Genomic DNA, 25,318 nt, shown 5'->3' on the forward strand with positions numbered 1-25,318 from the left:
TAGGGAGATAGTGCTCCTTCCTATGTGCCTACGTATCTGCCAGCATAGCTAGGTTTATCGCTGAGCCAGGTCTACACACAGTTTTTGTACCAATTTAACTATTGTAGTTAGGTTTGCTAAAAATATCGTCTGCAAAATCAGCTGATTTTCATTGCTATTGAAACCTCAATCCTAACCTGTTTTATTTCACCCTTAATTGATTGTGCAATCAATCACCTACTGAACTTCCTGGTATTCCATCTTCCCATGCCAAAATCTGCAGCAGAGGACTTGAGAATTAAAGGAAATTAGCATTATCATCATTTTGCCTTCCTTTCATTGGCTCTTAGTTTGCTAAATTGTCTGACGGACAATTTTTCCCTTCTATCTTTATAAGACTATGAGCAACCAGAATATCTTTGTGAATTTAATCTCATCTAATGTTCCCAGACACTCTTTAAGACCATAAGCTGTTGACTTGTTAAAAGGTTCTAATAATAAGTTTTGAATCCTAATTTGAGGGAGCAACAGAGGGTCCTGTGGCACCTTTAAGACTAACAGAAGTATTGGGAGCATAAGCTTTCGTGGGTAAGAACCTCACTTCTTCAGATCTGAAGTGAGGTTCTTACCCACGAAAGCTTATGCTCCCAATACTTCTGTTAGTCTTAAAGGTGCCACAGGACCCTCTGTTGCTTTTTACAGATTCAGACTAACACGGCTACCCCTCTGATAATTTGAGGGAGGTTTCCGGAATTCTGCCATTCAGCTCCACAGCTTGTCCCAGCCTAAAACTAATCCCACTTGTCGAGCCCAGGTTTCTACATAAGACCTATTCTTGTGCTGATATTAGTTTCTCTGTATAGTTTATTCATCAGATTTGGTTCCCTCCCTGCGTGCAGGCCATGCTGCTGTGCAAATTTATACAGGCCACTGTATCCGAGGCTTTGTATTCATCCCCCTCATTAGCCCACATGGGCAAAAGGGCAGCAGCTTATTTCTATTCCAGCTATTGAGCCCTCTCCCTTTGCATCACTCACTATTAAGGAGCAGAGCTTTTTTCTCTAGATGCTGTCAATGGACATAGCTAAAAAACACTTCGGGTGCTGCATGCCATTTTCCATAATTCCCATCGCTTTTCAGTTTTACCTCCCATGGGGCCTGGCATTCCCTGAAGGAGCCCAAAACATGGGATCAAAGCAATGTTACGTGGGGGTAACAACACTGCTCAGCTACTGCGGTGATGGAGGCCACTTGGTACCTACCCTCGGTAGAACGGCTCCTTTCCGAGCCCGGCCGTGTCGGCCCTTGACTGGTAAGAGGATGCTGCTCCCCGGCTGTGTTCTTGGACAGCCACAGGCACCACGTGCAGGAGAGTACTTGTGATGTGAGCGCCCCCTGCGTCTCTGCAGGAGGTATCAGAGTGCATGGAGGCTGCTTCCCAGTCAGGGAAAAGACTCTGAGGCCCCCCTTCCCCTGTGCTGGTCCCATTCCAGTGGGGGAAGGCGTCTGTGACCTCCCCTTGCCCTGGCCACCCTTGGTGCTGCTGGTCCTCAGGGGGAGAGAAGGGACTCCAGGGCTCCCATGTCTCCTGAAGGTTGCTGCTCCTCCCCAGGGAGGGAAGAGAGCTCCCAGGTTCCCCGCCTCCTGCTGTGGGCTAGGGGCCTGGTTCCCCTCCCCTCGTAGGGGGGAGAGCGTAATGAGCGACAGGGATTGAGCCACAGTTTCTGGCTCCCCAGTCACTCCCCCTCTCTCACTGCAAGGTTGGCTCTGGAATTAATCGCAGGTGAGTTAACTCGACTGTAGGAAACATGCCTCACCTGGCATTGGCACTGGGGAGTGGGAACCCACCTTCCAGCTGTGGCAGTCAGGCTGCTCCAGGGCGTGGGGCTACAGCTGGGAGGGGCAGACAGGCTGCAGTGGTAGAGGAGTCAGTCGTTAGGACCTGAGACAGCTGGGCCTGGGGAGACTGTGAGAACCACTTGATGACTTGCTTGACATGGGAAAAGGTGGGGAACATCATGAGACATGTCGGTGGGTCTTACCAGGTGGCTGTCCCCTTTAAGAGGGAGCAGGGTCCTGTGCACCTGGGATGATTAGCTGCCTCCCCATTGGTTTTAAGGGAAGGCACCTGGGCCATATAAATGGGGGAGTCAGCCAGGAAGGGAGGCAGGTGGAGAGCTGCCTGAGGGGTGCTGCACAGGAGAGACCCTGGGAGTAACAGGAGCAGCAGAGGAGCGCTGGTGGGAAGAGCCAGCAGTGAAGAGAGTTGCTGGTGAGCACTGGTCGCAGCCAGGGAGCGCTTGTGCAGAGGCTGCTGGGCAAACGGCACCATCAGCCTGCTGAGGGGAAGTTGAGCCTGAAACAAGAGGGTTGGTGCTGGAGGGTGGATCCCAGGAGAAGGAGGGGTAGGACCCACAGCCAGGGAGGCCTGGCTGAGTGGAAGCCTGTGAGAAACCACCATGCAGCTGGCTTGAATGGAAGGCTGTGGGAAGCTGAGCCCAGGGACTAGGGGGTGGCCATGGAGGGATATTCCTGGAGCAGGGGTAGAACTTGCAGGTGAGGGGAATGCTGGGGAGCTCTCTTGTCAGAGACCTGACTTGGGGCTCCCGGAGAAGAATTATGGGAAGGACGTGAACCTGGGAACTCTCAGGTGGATGGCCTGGAGAGTGGAGCCCTGGAATTGGTGCAATGGAAGCTGACTCTTGAGTGGGCAGCCCGCATGCAGTGTCTGGGGGGAGGCGGAGAACGGCTGTGACTGCACCTGTTGCACTCTGGGCTTTTGCAAGGATGGTTTTATCACAAGGGTTCGGTGGACTAGTTCATAGCATCATATCAGTGTAGGGCTGTCAGGAACCTTGAGAGGCTGTGAGGCAAGACCAAGTGAACCTAGACCATCCCTGACAAATGTTTATCTGACCTGTTCTTAAAAACCTCCAGTGACGGGGATTCCACAACCCCCCTTGGACGCCTGTTCCAGTACTTAGCTATCCTCAGAGTTAGAAACTTTTTCCTAGTATCTAACCTAAGTCTCCCTCACTGCAGTTTATGCCCATTAAGGCTTGTCCTATTCTCGGTGGACAGGGAGAACAATTGATCACTGTGCTCTTTGTGGCAGCCCTTAACGTATTTGAAGACTATTATCAGGCCCTCCTTCACTTTCTTTTCTTAAGACTGAACATGCCCAGGTTTTTTAACCTTTCCTTATAGGTCAGGTTTTCTAGACCTTTTCTCATTTTTGTTGCTCTCCTCTGGATTCTCTCCAATTTGTCCCTATCTCTTCTAAATTCCCAGAATTGGACACAGAACTCCAGCTGAGGTCTCACCAGTGCTGAGTACAGCAGGACAGTTACCTTCAATGGCTTACATACAACACGCCTGTTAATACACCCCAGAATGATATTAGCCTTTTTTGCAACTGCTTCACATTGTTGGCTCATATTCAGTATTTGTTCTACTCTACCCCCTGGATCCGTTTCAGCAGTAGTACTGCCTAGCCAGTTATTCTCCATTCTGTAGTCCTGCATCTGATTTTTTTCTTTCCTAAGTGCAGTACTTTCCACTTGCCTGTACTCAATTTCAACTTGTTGATTTCAGACCAATTCTCCTCTTTGTCAAGGTCCTTTTGAATTTTAGTCCTGCTACCAAAGTGCTCACAACCCCTCCCAGTTTGGGGTCAGATGCAGATTTTAGAAGCACCCTCTTCACTCCAAGCCATTAATGGAAATATTGTCCAGTGCATGTTTCCATGACTAGCGTATGCCCAAAGATGGCTTGGAATTGGACACTGGGACCCCATTCCTTTCTGTGGGTGAATGAAGGGGAAAAGCAGCCAGGTGTACTGGCTGTGCCATGGCCTGCCGCGGGGAGGCACCCCAGTTGGAGGCTGCCCTGCCAGTGTGGCCTTCTAGTGAGTGCTGGGGAGGAGACCTGGGTATGCTACATGTAGTCCCAGTGTGCAGGGACCCATAGGAGAGAGAGCCTAGAAGCTAACTGTAGGCTGTAGGAAAGAAGTTGGGTCCAGGTCCTGCATGGTAGCCTCCTCTGAAATGCTGCTGGTTCCATGCTGGGGTCAATGTGGCAAGGGAAACTTCCAGGCTACAGTGCATGGTTGAGAAGCTGTTGTCAAGAGAAGGCAGTGAGAAGCGTTTTGGGGAAGTGAGAGCCTACACAGAATGGATGGGCTGCACCTTTGCCAAAGTGGAACCAGATGTTGGCACACAGAGACCTGCTGGGTTGTCAGTGATAGCTAGGTACCTTTGGGTATGTTACACTGCAAAAAACCCAACCCCACAGCAGCAAGTCTCAGAGCCTCACTCTGGCTTGGGCTCATGGGGCTTGCACTACGAGGCTAAGATCGCCGTGTAGACAGTCCTGCTCGGGCTGGAGACCAGTGCTGGGAGGAGAGCCTCAGAGCCTGGATCCAGCCTGAGCGGGAACATCTGTCCTGCTATTTTTAACCCCATACCAGGAGCCCCACGCGCCTGCGTCAGTTGGCCCATGGTCTGAGATGCTCAGCTGTGGGTTATTTTTTGCAGTGTAGATGTATACTCTGTATCCTGTAAAGGGTACACTGAACAGGTCAAGATCACAAAGGGAATGTCTGTTAAACCAACAAGGTGACAGACTACAGGGATAATTAAAGCAAGCACATAGTCAAAAATAAAGACTACCAATGTCTACATATAAATGTGAGAAATATAAAAGCAAAGGTAGGGGAACTAGAATGCCTGGTAATGGAAGAGGACCATGACATAATGGGCATTACTAAAACATGGTGGAATGCCAAAACTATGGTGGGATGCCATATTAGCTGGCTATGAACTGCACAGGATGGTGTAATAGTCCGGCGAAAGGGGGGTGGGCTTCGTGCCCTCTCAGAGGCCGTCGGGTGCCAGGCTGCCTCACTACACGGCCCCAAAACAGTCCTCGGGTTCGGGAGGTCTCAGGGGTTCGGCCCCTCAGGCAGGGCTAAACAAAAGGCAGCCTACCGCTGCCAGGAGCTCCAGTCCTCAATCCGGGCTGGGCAGCAACCCAGTCCTAAGCTCCGATGCTTGCAGCCGGAGCGGGGCACTAACAAAGTCAAAAAGCCCAGGCCCTTAGTCAGGGCGGGGCAACAAACAATAGTCCAGGGGGCTCAGGTCCTTGCAGCGGGAGCTGAGCCCTAATCAAGTCAGAAAGCCCAGGCCCTCAGTCAGGGCGGGGCAGCAAGCAAGGGTCCAGGGGGCTCAGGTCCTTGCAGCGGGAGCTGAGCCCTAACAAGGTCAGATAGCCCAGGCCCTTAGTCAGGGGCTGGGTGACAAACCATAGTTCCGGGGGGCCTCAGGTCCTATGACGGGAGCTGAGCACGCCAGTAATAGTTCAAAAGCTCAGGCCCTGTGGTAAGGGGCTGAGCGCACCAGTAGTAGTTCAGAGCTCAGGCCCTTAGGCAGGGAGTGAGCACACCAGTAGAGGCAGCCCAGGCCCTAGGTCAGGGCGGGGCAGCAAGCAATCAGTCTCTCAGCGGCCCAGGCCCTTAGTCAGGGGCTGGGTCAGTTTGTGGCAGCCCGGCCCTAGGTCAGGGCGGGGCAGCAAGCAATCAGTCTCTCAGAGGCCCAGGCCCTTAGCCAGGGGCTGGGTCAGTTTGTGGCAGCCCCGGCCCTAGGTCAGGGCGGGGCTCGGCAGCGGGGTCCCACACCATGGGCTCCTCGGTTTGTTGAGGGCTGTCTAGGTCGGGCCGCTCTTCCGGTCTCGGGTCCGGCTCAGGCTCGGGTCGCTCCTCGGGGTACCGCGCTCGGGGCAGGCTCGGCCAGTCCGCCTCGGGGTACCGGGCTCGAGGGAGGCTCGGGTAGCCCACGTCAGGATACCTGTCTCTGGGGAGGCTCGGTCCGTCGGCGTCAGGGTACCTGTCTCTGGGGAGGCTCGGTCTGGCAGGAGCCCGAGCTGGAGCGTCTGTCCTCGCCGGCCGCTCCGGGCGAACTGAGTGCTGGGGCCTGGCTTTTATACTTCCGGTCCCGCCCCTGGACTTCCGGGGGGCGGGAACAGGTGGGGTGGCTCCGCCCACTTGGGTGGTTGTTCTGGTTCCTCTCTCTCAGGGGCCGTCGGGAACCAGGCCGCTTCACTACAGATGGCCAGACTGAGTTGAAAGGATGGGGCTGCGGAAGTAGCACTGTATCGAAAAGCTTCCATAGACTCTAGTGAGATAAAAATGTTTAATGGCAAGGACCACAGAGTTGACTGTATAAATACAAATCCCAACCTGAACAAATACAAATATTCTCCTACGGTTAAACTGCTCAGCTCCAGATCAGGCAAAGGACAGTGCGTGCACAACACAGACAACAGTCAAAGCAGCAGAAAAGTCTAATCAGACAATAATCATGGGAGACTTCAGCTACACACGTATAAACTGGTCAAATGTTGCAATGGGACACAGTTCAGAGAATCCATCAATGGCTGGTTCTTGGAATGGCTACATCTCGGCTGCAGCACTCCATCATCCCCATGCATAGCACTCCATACGCCATGGGCATCGTACACACATGCCAGTGATTCCAGCTACTAGGGGCAGGAGCTGTCAAAGCAGGGACAACTGCACTGGGGAAAGGGACAAAATTGGGCCCAGCTGAGGCCACCCATCCCCCAGCATCCCCCTGGACCCAGAACTGTGCAGGCCAGTAGGACCCAGGTGGTGCCTTCTCTGCCCCCATCATGTGGCCTTGGGGACATACTGCTGGTGGATCCAGCCAGACTCCAGCCTGGAGCAGCAGCAGCCAAAGCAGGGACCTCTGGACATGGGGAGAACTTGCTGCAGTCTGACTGGACTGTCTGTCCTGTGCTGACTGGCTGTTTGCTCCAACCCCCGCCCCGCATCCGCCCCCAATTTCTCCACCTCAGCATCACTCCATATCACCTGTCCCTCCTCCCTCTCGTCCCCCCACCCCACCCCTTCCCTTCCCTTCAGCTGATCCCCTCCTAACTAAACCCACCCAAAGTAAATACACGGGGGCTACCATCATGCTGGTCACTCTGCTGGTGTGTTCTACCCCTTCCCCCACCCTGCCTCTGGCTGGTCTAGGTCCAACGCCAGCTCTCGGGAGCAGGGGCCATCTGCTACACTGCGTTTGGGCAGTGCCTGGCACAATGGGGTCCAGGACAATGGCTGGGCCTTAGGCACCACCCTAATAAACCTCATTCATAATGCGGACATCAATAAACCAAAATTGGTGTGCCAGAAATGAGGCCTAACTAGTGGGCCAACTAATGAAGGATGAATGGGCTATTCCATCCATCGCTCCCTTTTGGGGTTCTGAAGCACGGCCAGTGGAGCGAGCGTCACCATCCTGTCTGCAGTCCTCACGGTCTGCTGGGAGCCCAGACCTTCTCTGACCTACTCCTGAGAGGTGTCCTGGCCACACTGGCCCAGAGAGAGGGAGCCAGATGACATTGCAACCTCCATTGGCTCCAGCTAAATCCTGAACACTACCTAGGAGGTGAGGCCCCTGCCCCAACCCACCCAACCCTCCCCTGTATCCTTTTTATTCCTCACTTTATTTCTTCTGTTTCTTATCCTTCTCCTTTTTCCTTCTGTCCAAAATGAGGCTGGCTTAGCCGGCCAAGGCTGTATATTTTGCAGCACTGCTGTAAGCCTGTGACCAGAAAGGGACAGCTAAAAGCAATGCCCTAAGCAGCCCAATGCTGGTCTGAGTTTGTCAGGTGTTGGAGTGGCTGATCAAACCGTGTGCTGGGCCTCTGGCTTCCCCGCAGTGATGTTGTAAGCGAGAGTCAACACGAGAGACAGAAGCTGCATTTTCGATCTTTGCTGTTCTTTTCTCTCCCCTGTTGTGTGTTCATCTTGTCTTGTCTCCTCAGGCAATGGGGCTGGAATTCAACGACAGCTCCAGCCCATCTCTACTGACTCGTCTTTCTCCCCAAAGTTAGCCCCGACTCTGATACCATCTCAGAGGCTGCCAGACAAGGGTTTTTCCTTCTAGGGACTCTCTCCAATGCAAGGGAAAGGGAAGAAGGGAAGCTGTTACAATGAAATCCTCACGTAAGACTTTACATTTCCAAAGCTGTAACTAGTTTTTCTTCTTCGCTGTATCTTTACTAGAAGGATGCCAGGGTTGTTAATGGTGCGTTTGCCATGCTGCTAAGCAGCCAAGGGCTCTGTGTACGAACGCTGTTTCATGTTGGCCAGTGACAGGATCACGTTAACACCCTTGACTCTTTGGGCCCATATTGTCCATCGAAATTAACATGAGAGACAGTCCTTGCCCATAAGAGCTTACAGATTAGACAGGACAAAGGGTGCAAGGGGACACAGAAGGACAGAGAGTGGAAGGGACTAGCCCCAGGGCACAGAGCAGGTTATTGGCAGAGCCAGCAACAGAGCCCAGGTGTCCAGAGTCCCGGCCCAAACCTGTACCTATTAGACCTTAACGCCTCTCAAGAGCGAAGTCCCTTCTGATTTCTATGGTGCACGTCTCAGTCCCAGTTCCCTGCCTGGCAGCCATCCCTCTGAACGCTACGTCCCTTGGGGCAGAGCGAATGCCGAGCTACACGTGCTGCATTCCAATGGCAGAACTCACACGTTTCACCCACAAATTCCCCAGGAACTGCCTGAGTCTTCCTCGCACCAACATTTATTGCTCTCTCTCTTCTCTGGTCCGCCCTTTCGAGCTGGCAGTTTTAACCCCTGGGCTGCACAGATACTGGTTCTGTTACATGTCATCAAGAGTCATGGCTGGACACTCAAACCTTTCCCAACAAGCATCCCCTCTTTGTGTGTCTGTGGTGCACTGCCGCTGCCAAAGCTGGCCCCACTGCACACAACTGTGCTGCATGCTCTGCTCCAGGAGCACAGGCTGCTGCTGCTCTCAGCGCCCGCCTGTCGGCTATTCCCGGTTTGCAGCCCCACACTCACAGCCCACTGGTTCCAGCCTGCATCTCCCTTCTCTCCTTGTGCTACTGAGCAGGACAGGCTGCTCCTTCCCCACAGTGCCCAGGGGTCTCCAATCAGCCACGGCCAGAGGGGCAGCAAGTCCGTTTCTGCTCTTCCTCAGGAGTCCACATCCCACCCTTCACTGGTGTTCATGTTTTTAATCGGCACACAAGGGGTGGAATCCTGGTGCCGCTGACTTTCCTCCGAGGTACATTGCTGCCTTGACCCTGGCTCTCCTGCTCAAGCGTTAGAGACTGCAGGCGTCTGGATCGCCCCGTGCTGGAGGGGGCAGCAGAGCCAGCGGTCCCCAGGATGTTTCACTCCTTCCTCTGGACCCCACTGAGAGCCCCACAGGGCTCCTTACTCAGCAGTATATGTGCATCTGTGACTGACGGTTACAATGATTATTATCACAATTACAAGCCAAGATAATTCATTCTCAGGCCTGCTTGCCCCTCTTCCATGCTTGGGAAGTGGCTTTCTTAATGCCAAAGTACTATACCTCCAAAGGCTTTTAATACAGCGGCTCAAAAGGTTCAGTCCATGCACTAGGAGCTCTCGTCTACCCCCAGCTGGGTACAGCAGTACAGCCCCAACCACCAATGTTTTATTCTGGATGTTAATTTAAGGATTAACAGGGTCTGGTAGACTTTCCTGTGAATTTCCCAGTGTTTTTATTTTTCCTAGCAAGGCATCGATCATTTGGTTTATGTCACTGAAGGAATGTAGTTTTATACTTGCCAATTTTGCTGTTGACTCTAAAATCCCAAATATCTAGTGTTAAATTCTTGTAGCTGGGATAAGATAAGGAAATGCAGACAGACATTCCCAAAAGCAAAATTACACCAGCCAAGAGTTTGCATGAGTACAGCCCAATGGCAAACCATCTCCAAAACAGGACAGAAAAAGAGATTATTATCCTTCTACAAGAGGAAATGTAAAAATAGATTGTTGATTCTCCTGCAGGCTTTCATCGCATTCCATTTTTATTCACTTTGTTATATATGTGTGTGTGCTGTAGCATGAGGAGCAAACAGTGTAAAAGAACCGAACTAAGAGCAACCAATGAACAGAGAGGGCAGTCGGTGAAACCTTGCTGCTTTACATGCCCCAGCTTTAGACTCCCGGTGAACCTGTATTCTGTATAGAATACAGTAAGTATGGCAAGAAACAAAATAGAATGAAATAATATGATATCTGATAGCAACTTAAAGGAGTTTCTAGTCTACAAAAATAGGCAGGAAAAGGTAAACTCCAAGGAAAAAAATGTTTATTTTAGCAATATCTAGATAATAGATCTGATACAGTAGTATTTATAATCTTTATTTGATTTTTATATCATACTTCTCATCATGGTATATGGGCACATTACAGAAATGGACATGAGGAACTGCTGCCAATTATTTGTTTACAGTAACGGACACTTAAAGGAACGTCATCAACTTACATTTACTATTTTTTTTAAATTAATGCCTATTTAGAATCTCTGCCCAATCAGCAATGGACTGTCCCTAACTATGGGCTAGACTGCAAATGGATGAGCTAAACATTAGTTAGGCATCTGTAACTATTATTCATCACATTCTGATTCACTTGACCTGACGTGGTAAATATTCAACATGATGTATAAGGAATAAGTCAGGCAGCTGCATCCCTGTGCCCCAGATCACGTCCCTAAGAGACTGCCTCACTCAATGGGGGTCTTGACAACAGCTAGACGAATCAGCTGATTTTTTTTTGGTTTGTCGGCAGGTCCTGAAAACAAAGCCTGTTAGAGTCTAGCTGAATTTGAAAAATTGTGTCAAATAAAAAAGTCCAATTTGAGTCAAACAAACCGTTTCCCTGGACCTGAAGTGCTTTGTTTCCAGGCGTTTTCTTAGAGGTCTGGAGAAGGAGGGAGCAGCTTGTAAGTATTAGCCCAGGGGTTAGGGCAGTCACGGGGGAAGTGGGAGACCTGAATTCACTCGCCCCTGCTGTCTGCTGTGGAGAAGGGATTGAGCGGACGGAGAGCGCCATGACCACCGGGCTCTGGGCCATTCTTAGGTGGGCATCTCCACTCTTCCACTGTGTATAAATAATTAAGCAGTCACTGGGCCAGAGAGCAGAAGTGAACAGGTCCATCTACCCCCTGTGGCGGGGAGCGACCCTCCTGGCCTGGCTAGATAGACTCGTGCTAGTGAGCTCAAAAGAGCCATGTGGACGATGAGGCTGCGGCTGCCTGGGCTCTTCATCCCAAACCACAATGCCCACACTAACGTCAAAAACAACGAGGAGCCCTTGTGGTACCTTAGAGACTAACAAATGGATTTAGTTTCACTTCTTCTTTGGAGACTCCCAGACAGTAAATTACTACTGAAGCTGAAATGGGCAGCAACAGCTGGAGTTAATGTTGCCTAAACTTTCACTTCGGGGGGCGAAGTTTTCCATTTCTAGTCTCTGCCAAAGGGTGGAGTTCTGTGGAGGGTTTCTGTGGGGCAGCCCTTTGCCATCTCCAGAAACTCTCCCCAATGCAGAGCAGACTTAGCAGACCAGAGCATCCAGCCCTGTGTATCTGGATGAGCTGCACTGAGAGGTAGCAGATGCTGATGCATTGCACAGCATTTTCCTTTCATTCCTGACCCAGGACTGCACTGTGCAGCCACAGGCACTTGTATGCAAAGTATTCTGAGCAATGGGAACTCAAGGCATGGCATTTTCCCACTTAAACTAAACTATAGACTATGATCCCAATGCAGTTACCTCAGGGATGAAGTTGCCCTATGTTATTAACCTCCTCATACCAGGCATAACTCTCTGGCACTGACAAACTATTACCAAATGCTGATAATGGAATTGAAGGATAATATGTGTATATAACTAATACCTTGCTCATAGATATAAGAGATTACACTGGCAGTTAGATGACAGTATTTTTTGTCCTGCATATGAGTAGCACGTAAGGCAAATGTGGTCAAACTGAAGCCATGACATTATCGCTCATGCACCCATGAAAGTTATTCATATTACTTTTTAATCTGAAAGGTAATTTGACTAACTGTTCAAATGCATCCTTGATGATAATATCACTTGTTTCTGTAGTCAATTCCTGTCAGCGTTAGCCTGGTTTCAGGTGGCCTGCTGCTGCCCCACAGGACACAGGCAAACAAAGGCCCAGATCCTGAGATCTAATGAACATAAGCAAACCTATGCATATGCATCCGAAGAAGTGGGTTGTAGCCCACGAAAGCTTATGCTCTAATAAATTTGTTAGTCTCTAAGGTGCCACAAGTACTCCTGTTATTTTTGAGGATACAGACTAACACGGCTGCTACTCTGAAATAAGCAAACCTTGCACCCACCTGGATTGAAGTCCGTGCAGATGCAGAGGAACACCTGTATGGATCCGACTGCAGGAGTGGGGCCTACCACTTTGCAGAGCTGCAGTCTATAGGAGAGACAAGATCTGGCTGTTTGCTATATAGAGGGTGGCATTAAATACTCCCCATGCTATGGTAGCTCCCTGAGGTGTACGGTCTAAATTTGCAGACGAAGAAGAGGCAGTTACAGAGGTACTGGCCCTTTAAGATCTGGCTGCCAAGGTCACTGTGAGTACCTGGTGACTCCAGGGGGAGACTGAGAAGGTTTGTGGAGGGGTTTGCCCCTTCGGTAGCCCTGGTAACTGGGAGCTGAGCAGATGGTAGTTACCTCTCCTTGCAGCTGTCAGTGCTGGAGCTCTGTCCCGGGTGCCAGCTTCTCAGCAGAGTCAGGAACAATAGACTAGCTATCGAATTTCAGTGCTGAGAGAATAACTGAACTGAGAGCGTTTAATCATCGTGCTGTCAAACAGGGCCATTAATGGGCTGGAGTCTCACGGTGAGAGCCAAAGTCAGGCTCTTTTTACGAGATGTTCTAATGATGGGATTTTGATTAAATATATCTAACGCTGCACATGAGTACACACACACACACCACACGCGCGCGCACACACACACAGTTTGCTGCCGGCGGGGTGTGTGGTTTTCTGAATGGAGCTTTTCAGTGCATAGATTTACAATAACTGAAAATGTTTGAAATGCCCCATTCCATCATTCAGTCCTTCCAGCGTTAGAGGATTTATGATCTACAGATATTGGATCGGCAGATCCTGGCGTTCTGAAGTGGGAGTGATGGATTATGACTTTTTAAATGTCTGTCTGACTATGTAAATTATTGCCCCCATCCATATATCAATACACTTTTTACAGGTGAAAGGCTGAACATCACATAGCATCCCTCCTTGTAAACTCAAAATAAAGCATCCAGAAAGCTGCTCTAAACACTATTCTGACTCCAGGGTTTTTGCTAATCTGCCCTTCCCCCTCTTTTTCTTCCCTTTGCCAATGGCCGGCTGAAGATTGACAGCCAGGGCTACCAGCAGTGTCTTTGCCTGCCACATTGCAGCTTCTGAACTCTCAAACCTGGCAGGCTCTCAGGCCAGGGTAACTTCAGGCCCTGATTGGTCCTGGGGATGAATGCGCTCTGGGCATACAATAGCACAGGGACGACTTGTTTTGGAAACAATGATAATTAAAAAGCAATCCTCTTTCTTTCCTGTTTGTTCATGGAAAGCGCAGCCATCAAGCGGGACGAGATGTGGCAGGCATTTAGGCAAGGCCAGAACGATGAGCAATCATCTGGATGAGTTAACTGCAGGGGGTAAAAAGGTCACAATTAAGCATCCTCTTAAAACCAGAACTGAACATAATACAGCAGAGCTAAACCCTCTCCTTTAGCTGAAATATCCCCTCCCTTTGATCTTAGTTGATTTAATTAACAACTCTCTCCAGTGCTGGGCAGGCTGGATATCTCCTTACCACTATGAAGGTACTGAGACGTGTGTATTCAAGGGGTTTTTAATTACAGTTGGTATTTCCAAGTCTAATGCCATCTTCCCGAAAAGCAGGGATGAGCTCCAGCTGCACTATTTAGGGCCGTTGTATCCATGTGTACATCTCAGTCACACCGAAGTTACGATGCAGGGTTTAGTAAGGGCGTCTCTGCTGAAGAGCAACCTCCTCTGTGACGCAGGCAGAGTGAGAGCTCACGAGAAGACAGTGTGAGTCTCTTGTCAATCTGCTTTTGTAGTGTTTTGACAGAAAACCAAACAAAATGTTTAGTTTCCACATACGGTCGAGTGTCTGGCCCGGGTGCAGCAAAGCACTGCAACACACGCCTGCCTTTAGTACATGAGTTGTCTGTCCCACTGGCTGGACTGATTTCCAACCAGAATTAAAACAGGTTGGAAACTAATTTTATGAGAGATGATGGGTAGGGTGGGAGAATGGACCATGAAGTACCGTAAAAGTGAAGACAAATAGTTGGAGGTAGCGAAAAAGGAACCAAGATGAGTGAGTTCACTATGGGCTTGTCTACACTGTACATTAGTCTGCACTAGAGGGGTATATACATTCTAGGATGTTGTGCGCTAGCTGGCCCAGGTGGACCCTGCTGGTGTGCACTAAAAGTTCCCTAGTGCACACTAGTGTTTGAAATTTGACTACATTAATAAACACTAAGGAACTTTTAGTGCATGCCGCCAGAGTCCACCTGGACCAGTTAGTGCCCCACATCCTAGTGCACACTAGTGCAGACTAATGCACCATGTAGACAAACCCAAATTCTCACATTCCAGCCAGGATTGGGAAATGCTCCTGCTTTAGATGGAAACAACAGAAGCACAATGCAGTAATCAGTATTTTCTAGGCCTTTACTTGCTTCCATGGTTTCAGAAAATTGCGTGGGGGGGAGGGGGGTTGTTTTTAAAAAAAGGAGCACTCTGGTTATAAGGAAATTATGATGATGAAAAATCCCATTAAACAAAGGGACAAATTGGAAGGAATAAAAGTATCCAATGCTAAGACTATCTGGGCCTGCAGACAATGGATGAGTGGGACAAAGGGAAATCAAATCAGCATTACAACGTACAGCAATGTGGAAGCAGAGAAAGAACTGACAGGAAGGGGATGCAATGCATGACAGTTCGTTAGCAAGAGTTAGGCTAACTGTAACCCTAATAACGCGAGATTTGTAGAAGCGAGGAATGTGTGAGGCGAGTGAGAAAGAACTGTGTGAGAAGTTGTTGCGACCTTGTGTAGATAATATGGAATGTAGACTAAGAGTCTACATTAGTGAGCAAAACAAGATATCAGAATGACCTAGGTATAAACAAAATGCAGCTGTTGCTCATTATTGTCTGTAACAAAAGGTATAAATGCTTGCTGTAATTGTTTACCTGTTGAGAGACCTGTTTAGCTCTCTCCCTCTGCGCAATTGATAGAGAGAAAATAAAGCATCTGACTTGCTGTACCCAAACAAAAAGTGAGAACTCTGTTTTTCTCCGACAGCAATGACTAATGAATCTGCAGGCTCACTACTGTGTGCTGTTGCTATGTGAAAATTCAACCCTAAAAGAAAATCCTGTATTGCAATTCCTACAAGCCAGAGAAACCATAATGAAAAAATCACGTAACAGGACTGTCTCAAGAACAATAATATCAAAGATTAAGAAATCTAACTCTATTGCCTATGCATATGTAAATATTGGAGGTACTTCCATAAGACACTTTGGCTAAGAAGAATGAAGTACATTCAGAAGTTAAAGCACAAGCTTTCTTGACAGAGGAAGGAATGTACTAAGTCACATAGATTACTATTCTGTCTAACAAATACTCTTTCTATTTGTGTGTCCATTTATGAATGACTGGCAAACATCAGATCTGGTGTGACACTGTAGTCACATCAAAGGAACAGAGCTCTGCAGTCATTTCATACTGACATCATGGGCCATCATAGTCACTTCATATTCACATTCCTCGGTGGTCATTTAGAAGAAAGATCACAGTCAGAAAACACAGGAATCTAGGAATTGCCAGACTGGATCAGGCCCAAGGTCTAGCTAGCCCGACAGTGGCCAGTGCCAGATGTTTCAGAGGAAAGTGCAAGAACCCTGAACTCAGCAGATGTGGGATAATCTGCCCCATATGAAAGTCTCATCCTAATCCCTAGTAGTTAGAGATTTATTTAAGCCATAAAGCAGGAGGTTTTACCTCCCTTCCAAAACTCAGGATATTCTTATTATCTATATAAACATCCAACAACTCTTTGAATCTTGCTAATTTCTTGGCCTCAACAACATCATGTGGCTTTGAGTTCCACAGTTGAATTATGTGTTGTGTGGAAAAAGTATTTTGTTTGATCCCTTTCGCTTTTGCCACCTTTCAGTTTCACACGCTGTCCCCTTGTGTTTGTGCTGAGACGAGGTGAATGGAAATTCCCAATCTACCTTCTCTAGACCATTCATTCCTTTGTATACTTTTATCATGAATCATCTTGTTTGTCTCTTCTCTAAGGTAACAATCTTTTCAATCTCTTTTCATATGAGTTTTTTCCAGGTCTTTAATCATTCTCATCACCTGTACCTGAACCACCTCTAATTCTGCAATATCCTTTGAGAGATGGGGTGACCAGTACAGCACTCGGTATTCCAGATGAGAGCAAACCAGTGGTTTATACAATGGAATTATAGTATTTTCTGTATTATTCTCCATCCCATTCCTTACACATCCTACCATGTTCTTTGTTTTCTTTGACTACAGCTGCAAATTGAGCCCTGGTTTTCATTGAGCTGTCTACAATGATGCCCAGGTCCTTTTCCTGGTTTATATTCTTAATTTAGAACCCTTTCAGTTGTATGAGTTCAATTTCCCCCCTCAAACTTGCATTACTTTACATTTGTCCTCACTGAATTTCATCTGTAAATGTGTTACCCATTCACCAAGTTTGGTTAGGTTCCTCTGAAGTTCTAAAGAGTCTTCTCTGGATTTGACTCACTGAAATAATTTTGTGCCATCTGCAAATCTGGCCACCTCACTGCTCTCTCTCCTTCACCCCAAGGCGTAGCTCCTTTAGTAGCCTCTTGTGAGGGACTTTGTCAAAGGGCCTCTTGAAAGTTTAAATAAATTGTCAACTGGTTTTCCTATATACATGCATTTATTCACATTGTCAAAAAATGTTAATAGATTAGTGAGGTCTGATTTTACTTTGCAGAAACATAGCATGCTCTTCCAGGTGTTTTATGATTTTATTTTTACTTATTTGATCAACCAGTCTATTCGGGACAGGGGTAAGGCTTACTAGTATATATTTGCCTGGATCAACCTAAAGCCTTTTTAGGATAGCTACAAAATTTACTACTTTTAACTTTTAACAAGAGATTGCACATTTTTGCTAACAGCTCTGCCGTTATGTTTTTAAGCTCCTTCAGAACTCTTGGCTGGACCATCTGGGCCTGATGACATTTATAAATATAACAGTTTGTGTCAATACCTCACCTTTGTTACCAGAAAAGAGCCGGCCCAGGGTAGGATTTCCCCAACACCCTTTGTGGTGAAGCGTGATAGGTCTGCTAAGCAGAGAAATACAACTCCCATCAGTCTCTCCCCACTGCACATCCCCATCCTACTGGCCAGGTAAGGGAAAAGGACCTGAATCAGCAAGTGGCCGGGCTCTGTTTGGGGACAATGGCTGCATGGCTAGCCAGGAGTTGCAAGGAAGTTGAAGTAGCAGCTGAATGGCAAGCAGGGAGCTGGAGAGAAGCTGATTTCAGAGCAAACCCTCAGGAACTGTATGCAGAGCTGCACGTAGAACGGGCTGTGACTGTCAGACGTTACAGCTGGGAGCAGGTCCAAACGGGTCTTGGGGGCGGAGCAGTGCCTGGGCAGGGAGCCAGTGCAGAGGGTCCCCAGGGGAAACACGGAGCCTGGCTTGGAAATCCCCAGCACCTTATTTGCTTGAATAGAGACTTGATTGGAGAGACAGTGGCGGAGCCAGGTGGAGGGAACAGGGGGAGCGAGCAGAAAAAAAGGCACCACCCGCTGCGGTGCTTGTACTCACCTGGGTCTTTGGCGGCATTTCGGCGGCGGGTCCTAAAGTGCCGCCGAAGACCCCCGGAGCTAGTGAAGGGCCCGCGGCCGCCGAAGACCCCCGGAGCTAGTGAAGGGCCCGCCGCCGAAGACCCCCGGAGCTAGTGAAGGGCCCGCCGCCGCTGAAGACCCCCAGAGCTAGTGAAGGGCCCGCCGCCACTGAAGACCCCCGGAGCTAGTGAAGGGCCCGCCGCCGCCGCCGAAGACACCCGGAGCTAGTGAAGGGCCCGCCGCCGCCGCCGCTGAAGACACCCGGAGCTAGTGAAGGGCCCGCCGCCGCTGAAGACACCCGGAGCTAGTGAAGGGCCCGCCGCCGCCGAAGACACCCGGAGCTAGTGAAGGGCCCGCCGCCGCTGAAGACACCCGGAGCTAGTGAAGGGCCCGCCGCCGCCGAAGACCCGGAGCGCTGCCCCGTCAGTAAAAGCGCCGCCGGGGGAGTAAAAGCACCGCAGCAGGTAGCGCGTTTTTAACTCACAAAAAAAGGTGCCACCCGCTGCAGCACTTTTACTGACGGGGCGGCGCTCCGGGTCTTCGGCGGCGGGACCTTCACTCTCTCCGCGGGTCTTCGGCGGCACTGTAGGACCCGCCGCTGAAATGCTGCCGAAGCCCCGCGGAACGAGTGAAGGTCCCGCCGCAGCCGCGCCACAGCAGGTGGTGCATTTTTTTGTGAGTGAGTTTAAAAGTCGCCACTTTTGGGGAATGTGCTCGGGGGAGCGGCCGCTCCCCCTGCTCCCCCCTAGCTAGGCCACTGTGGAGAGAATACCCCAGGCACGAGGTCTGAAGAGTCCTGACTCTTGATTGGACTGCCCCAGAGACCCAAACAAGAACTGCTCTTTCTCACGTTGAACTGTAACTATTTAAGCCTCTATATCTATTGTATTTGCAACCTTTCCTTTTCTGGCCAGGCCTAATAAAATACCCTTTCCCATGGACACATGTCTGAATGGTGATTGGGGCTCACCAGGGCTACTGCCTCCAAGGTCTAGCTGCTGAAGCACCTGCAGTGCTTGCTTCCAAGTCGTGATACACCTGGCATGCTACCGGTGCCCTAGGGACGTGAAGTACTAAGCAGCTCCAATCATTACAAAAAACGGTTGCAAATTTTTTCAAATCAGTATTTTCTCAGGAAAATGTTCTGTTGGAAATTTTTTGACCAGCTCTACTTAGATAGCCTTCTCTTAATCTGAAATTGATGTATTGGTTTCCTTATCTGGGATACCGAGGAATTAAAAAAAATCATTAATTTAAATAAAATCTATAAGCAAGTTTGCCAAGTGAGTGTGCAAGACATGGCACTGGGGAATCTGGCCATCCTAAATGAAAAGCAATAGATATTATTCACTGGTTTGATTTTAATTCCCTCTGAAAGCCTGGTGCAGATTCAGAGCAGGGTGGTCCGAGGAGCAGGGAGGTGAGGTGACTAGGGATGACAGGGGGAAGAGGTTGCTCTGAAAGGGTGAGTGTGGTTGAATGGGGCTGGAGAGGGGCAGAGGGAGATTCAGTGCCTGGATAGCAGGGGGATGACAGACTGTTCTGGGGAGAGGGCTATATTGAGGGGAAGGGGGGGCTATGTTGGAGGGGTGGGGTAGAGTTCTGGAGTGGGAAACCCCATCCCTCTGGGCCAGGGAATGAGAGCCTGAAAGGCTCCCCCTGGCAGTGCTGCAGACAGAGGCAGTACAGCTGGGGGAGCTGTGACAGGATCACAGGGGCAGCCCGTGAAGTGCAGAGACACTGGGACTCGGTCTGGTCTCTATACCCCCACCCTCCATCACAAAGCACTGGTCTCCCTAACACAGCTCCTGTCCACACACACACACACATCTCTCCTTGCCTGCTACCAACTACCCCCCATCTACACGCTTGCCAGGATGAAGCCCCCGCATCCGCTAAGTGTGACCTCCTGACTTTCTTCCTTGATGTAGGACCTTGCTTCAGCCTGTCTTAAAATGCATGTTGCAGGCAGGGCCGGCTCTAACTTTTTTGCCACCCCAAGCAAAACAAAAAACAAACAAACAAAAAAAGCACAGCTCCACCGTAACAACCCCCCCGAGCACCACGCCGCCCTGCCCCGCCATAACAACCCCCCCAAGCACTGCGCCGCCCTGCCCCGCCGAAACAACCCTCCTCCCGAGCGCCGCCCTGCCCTGCCGAAACACCCCCCGAGTGCCGCCCTGCCCTGCCGAAACAACCCTCCTCCCGAGCGCCGCCCTGCCCCGCCGAAACACCCCCCGAGTGCCGCCCTGCCCTGCCGAAACAACCCCCCTCCCGAGCGCCGCCCCGCCCCGCCATAACAACCCCCCCGAGCACCGCGCCGCCCTGCTCTGCCAAAACAACCCCCCTCCCGAGCGCCACCTTGCCCCACCGAAACAACCCCCCCGAGCACCACGCCGCCCTGCCCCGCGGAAACAACCTCCCCCGAGCGCCGCCCTGCCCCGTCGAAACAACCCCCCTCCCGAGCGCCGCGCCTCCCTGCCCCGCCAAAACAACTCCCCTCCCAAGCCCCACCCTGCCCCGCCGAAACAACCTCCCCCAAGCGCCGTCCTGCCCCGCCGAAACAACCCCCCCCCGAGCACTGCCCTGCCCCGCCGAAACAACCCTCCCGAGCACCGCCCTGTCCTGCCATAACAACCCCCCCGAGCACCACGCTGCCCTGCCCCGCTGAAACAACCCCCCTGAGCGCCGCCCTGTCCCACCATAACAACCCCCCCGAGCACCGCGCCGCCCTGCCCTGCTGAAACAACCCCCCTCCCGAGCGCCGCCCTGCCCCGCCGTAACAACCCCCCCAAGCACCGCGCCGCCGTGCCCCGCCGAAACAACCCCCCTCCTGAGCGCCGCCCTGCCCCGCCAAAACAACCCTCCCGAGCACCGCCCTGTCCCGGCATAACAACCCCCCCGAGCACCGTGCCACCCTGCCCCGCCGAAACAACCCCCCCCGAGCTACACCCTGCCCAGCCAAAACAACCCCCCTCTCGAGTGCCGCCCTGCCCCACCGAAACAACCCCCCTGAGCGCCGCGCCACGCCGCCCCGCCAAAACAACCCCCCTCCCGAGCACCGCACTGCCCCGCCCCGCCAAAACAAACAAAAAAACACCTCAAGTGCCGCCCCGCCGAACCAAAAAAAAACCAAAAAAAAAAACGAGTGCTGCCTCGCCACCTGAAGATTGGTCGCCCCTGACAAGGTGCCGCCCCAATCACGTGCTTGGTCGGCTGGTGCCTGGAGCCGGCCCTGGTTGCAGGGATGAACTCTTTACCAAGCAGTCCAGTTTGCTCTGTATCCACAACCCCACCTCATTGTTACTTACCACCCCACCAAATGTTGTGTTCTCTGAAAAGGTCACCAGCAATTCATTATATTTCTTCCAGATCACTACTAAAGGTATTGAACAAAACTGGGCTGAGAACTGATCCCTGCACAGACACTCAGGAAACACTCTCTTTCACTGATGATTCTCTACCCACAATATTGTGACACTGCACCCCGTAGCCTTCATAGAGATATTGTATATTCTTCATAGAGATATGATATGATTATGGGATAATTCTGATGTATTTTATGCAAGATGGGTCATGTGAGATATCATTGGGAAGGTTATGATTTACTGAATGTGATTATCCTATTTGTATGGATGTATCATTTCTGTTTCTGAAGATAGGAATATTGACTATGTATCTGTATTACAAATGTGCTTTCACCTTGGGAACGCCCACTAGGCAAAAGACACTCAGTCTAGATGGCTGGCTGGGAATGAGCCATTAGGAAAACAATAGGCCTTAGAAGAAGCTTGTTTCCCACTGGGGAGCCTTCCTGAGGATGCTACAAACAGCCTCCGAGTTATGGCTGCTATAACGCTACAGGGACATGTGACCAGGTCACATGGTGCTGGACTCCATCTTGGGATACCAGTGTTTTCCCACTGACTGGCATGGGAACCAAGCTTTGAGACAAAGGGTTCCCGCTATATGCAAAAGCTATATAAGGCGGTGGAGTGACATCATCGGGGTTGTTCACGGACTCCCCACCCAAAGAGACTCCTGGAAACACCTGAGGAACAAAGACTGAACTGGGGGTAAGTGCTGGACTCAGGCTGAAGGGATTTTTAGCCTGTGAATGAAACACCTGGGGATTCCAAGCTGTAAGTTAGTGCAGCTCGCCCCTTAAGAGCCTGCAGCCTGCTTGCGTCATCATTTAGGGTAAGAATTTATTATTCATATCCGATCTATGTAGTATATTAAGCTTAGTGTGCGTGGTTTGTTTATTTGCTAAGTAATCTGCTTTGATCTGTTTGCTATCCCTTATAATCACTTCAAATCTATCTTTTGTAGTTAATAAACTTGGTTTTGCTTTGTCTAAAACCAGTGTGTGTGGAAATCAACTCGGAGCAGAAAGCTGTTGTATATTTCCTCATCACATTGCGGGAGGCAGCGAATTTCATGAGCTTACACTGTACAGTTCTCTCTGCAGTGCAAGATGGTATAATTTTGGGTTTTACACTCCAGAGAGGAGGTGCATGCCTTAGGAACTGGGAGATGCCCTTGCTGTGCCTCCCCACGCAGAGCTGATCACAGCATCTGTATGTAACTGCAGCTGGGTGTGTCCCTACCTGTATGTGTGCTGGTAAAGGGCAGGCTGGAGCCTGGAGAGGGCTTGGTAGGCTGGTCACAGCAGTACAGTGTAAAGGGAGCCCAGGCTGGTGGGTCGGGGGGGCTCAGTGGTACCCCAGTTCCAGATGGCACCCAGGGGGAACCCGTCACAATATTTTTAGCTAATCAAACAATTTTTAATCCTTTTGCTATGTGCCATATTGATTTTGTACAGTGCTCATTCGGTAATTAGAATGTCCTGTGGTACAAGTCAAATGGTGTAAAGAACTCTAAGTGTATTATGTTTGCTCAGTTACCTTTATTAAACATGGTTGTAATCTCTAAGATTACAAGTCTGGCTGATAAAGCTGTTGACATAATATACTTAGCCTTCTGTAGGTGTAAGTATTTCTATGTAAGATTTGGATATTAGTCGTTTATTACTTGGCTTCTCAAACTCTAATTTCTTCAAATGAGATCTATGTGTAAGCGGGGGAATGGTCCCGCTATTGTGGGGAACTTTCCTGGCTTCTGCACTACCCCGGTGAAGTGGGCTAGCGAAAGGATCTGAGTCCTCGCTCCCACTCCCTTTACACAGAGGCCTCCCTGCCCTTGAGGGCTCCCCTTCCACTCTCCTGTCTGGCAGAGTCCTCGTAACCCCAACAAGGCTGGGCCCAGGATTCCTGGGGGGCTCAACCCCCAACCCTGCTGTGGTCACCTAGGACAGGGGCTAGGGTGTCCCCACTCCGGGGTACTCTCTCTGCACTGGGCACCTCCCTGACCCACTGATTATTCCATACAATTTAAAACAAATACAAGTTGTTTAATTAACAATTAATCTAAAGAAAAGAATAAGGAAAAATGGGAAAGGTTAAAGGAAAACCCATCACCCCGCTCTGTGGCAGGGAACATCACAAACAGTGTCTCTGGACATCAGGGCACTTCGCAGTCTGTTCCTTGTAGGTCCCAGATTTCCGTCTCAGGCCCTGGCTGTGCTGCAGGTATGCTGCGGGTTGGACACTTGCAATGGTGGTGGCCACACACCTCCGGGCTTTGAGTGGTGGGACCCTTCTTCCCAGCGTCAGCCCCCCGTCACGTTAAGGTCCCCCTCCCGGTCTGGCCTGCAAGGGCCCTTGTCTGGGGGTGTCTTTCTGTGCTGGGCCCTTTGCCCAAGGTCCCCCCTTGGCTGGCCCCACTTGCTCACCACACCTGGCTCTGTGGCTGCGGCTCTGCTCCCAGCACATGATCTGCTCTCCCTGGGCTGCATCTCTGGCTCTGTGGCTGCGGCTCTGCTCCCAGCACACGATCTGCTCTCCCTGGGCCGCGTCTCTGGCTCTGTGGCTGCGGCTCTGCTCCCAGCACACGATCTGCTCTCCCTGGGCTGCGTCTCTGGCTCTGTGGCTGCGGCTCTGCTCCCAGCACATGATCTGCTCTCCCTGGGCTGCGTCTCTGGCTCTGTGGCTGCGGCTCTGCTCCCAGCTCAGGATCTGCTCTCCCTGGGCTGCGTCTCTGGCTCTGTGGCTGCAGCTCTGCTCCCAGCACACGATCTGCTCTCCCTGGGCTGTGTCTCTGGCTCTGTGGCTGCGGCTCTGTTCCCAGCACAGGATCTGCTCTCCCTGGGCTGCGTCTCTGGCTCTGTGGCTGCAGCTCTGCTCCCAGCACAGGATCTGCTCTCCCTGGGCTGCGTCTCTGGCTCTGTGGCTGCGGCTCTGTTCCCAGCACAGGATCTGCTCTCCCTGGGCTGCGTCTCTGGCTCTGTGGCTGCGGCTCTGTTCCCAGCACAGGATCTGCTCTCCCTGGGCTGCGTCTCTGGCTCTGTGGCTGCGGCTCTGCTCCCAGCACACGATCTGCTCTCCCTGGGCCGCGTCTCTGGCTCTGTGGCTGCGGCTCTGTTCCCAGCACAGGATCTGCTCTCCCTGGGCTGCGGCTCTGGCTCTGGCTTTGGGGCTGCGGCTCTGCTCCCAGCTCAGCTTGGGCCCCTGCTTTCTCCTTAGCTCGGCCCCACTCAGTCTGACCCAGGCAATTCCAGCTCACACGGAGGACGGGACCCACCCTGGCCTCCTGTTATGCTGATTAGCCTGTCAATCAGGCTGATCTGGAGCATTGGCCTCTCCCCATTGTTCCTGGGGACTGTCAGTCTCAGGCTCCTGATTTGCCATCGACCCTTCCCCTTTTAGTGCTGGGAGCTAGCCAACCAAAACACCCCCACTGAATGTTAGTAAGGGGGCAACAGTCCCCTTACATATGCATGAGTTTTCAGTGAGCTTTAACTATATGGAAAGTTAGAGTCTGTGGCCTGGTCTATACTACAAAGTTACATCCACCGAAGTTGACTTGTTTTACTTTAGTTTTGCATAGTTAACACCTAAATTTGTCCCCTGCCAATGTGGGCAACCGGTTACATTGACACATTGGCTCTGTGTTGTTTGGAGAGGTGGTGTTCAAGTCACCTACTTCTGTCAACGTAGTGTTAGTGTAGATGCAGTATTACTTGTGTGGATCCTAACAGTCCTCCAGCAGCTGAGTCAATGTCTCTGTCCCGCTCCACTCACGATTTTGAACTCCACTGCTCAGGGGTCACAGATACTGCCCCCCCACTCCTTCAGTAACTCCAGGATGTTTATGAAATGGCTTTTCCTGGCTGCTCCCCTTGGCGAGCACACTGTGACAGAACAAGCCCCTGTGTTCACACTCCACACACTATTGTAATAACCTTTCTACAAAGTATGTTTGGTGAGGTATCATCTGAAAACTCATAATGTGCTGGTCAGTATTGTCCTCATGGGTGGTGGATGACGCTTCCCCTTGGAGAGGCTAGCTCCCACTCCCGCCTCTTCCACCCATGGCCGCCCACACTCCTCCCCCACTCTGCCCCAGGCCACTCCCCCTCACTACTCAC

This window comes from Emys orbicularis, chromosome 11 (assembly GCF_028017835.1).
Source record: "Emys orbicularis isolate rEmyOrb1 chromosome 11, rEmyOrb1.hap1, whole genome shotgun sequence".
Taxonomy (NCBI): domain Eukaryota; kingdom Metazoa; phylum Chordata; order Testudines; family Emydidae; genus Emys; species Emys orbicularis.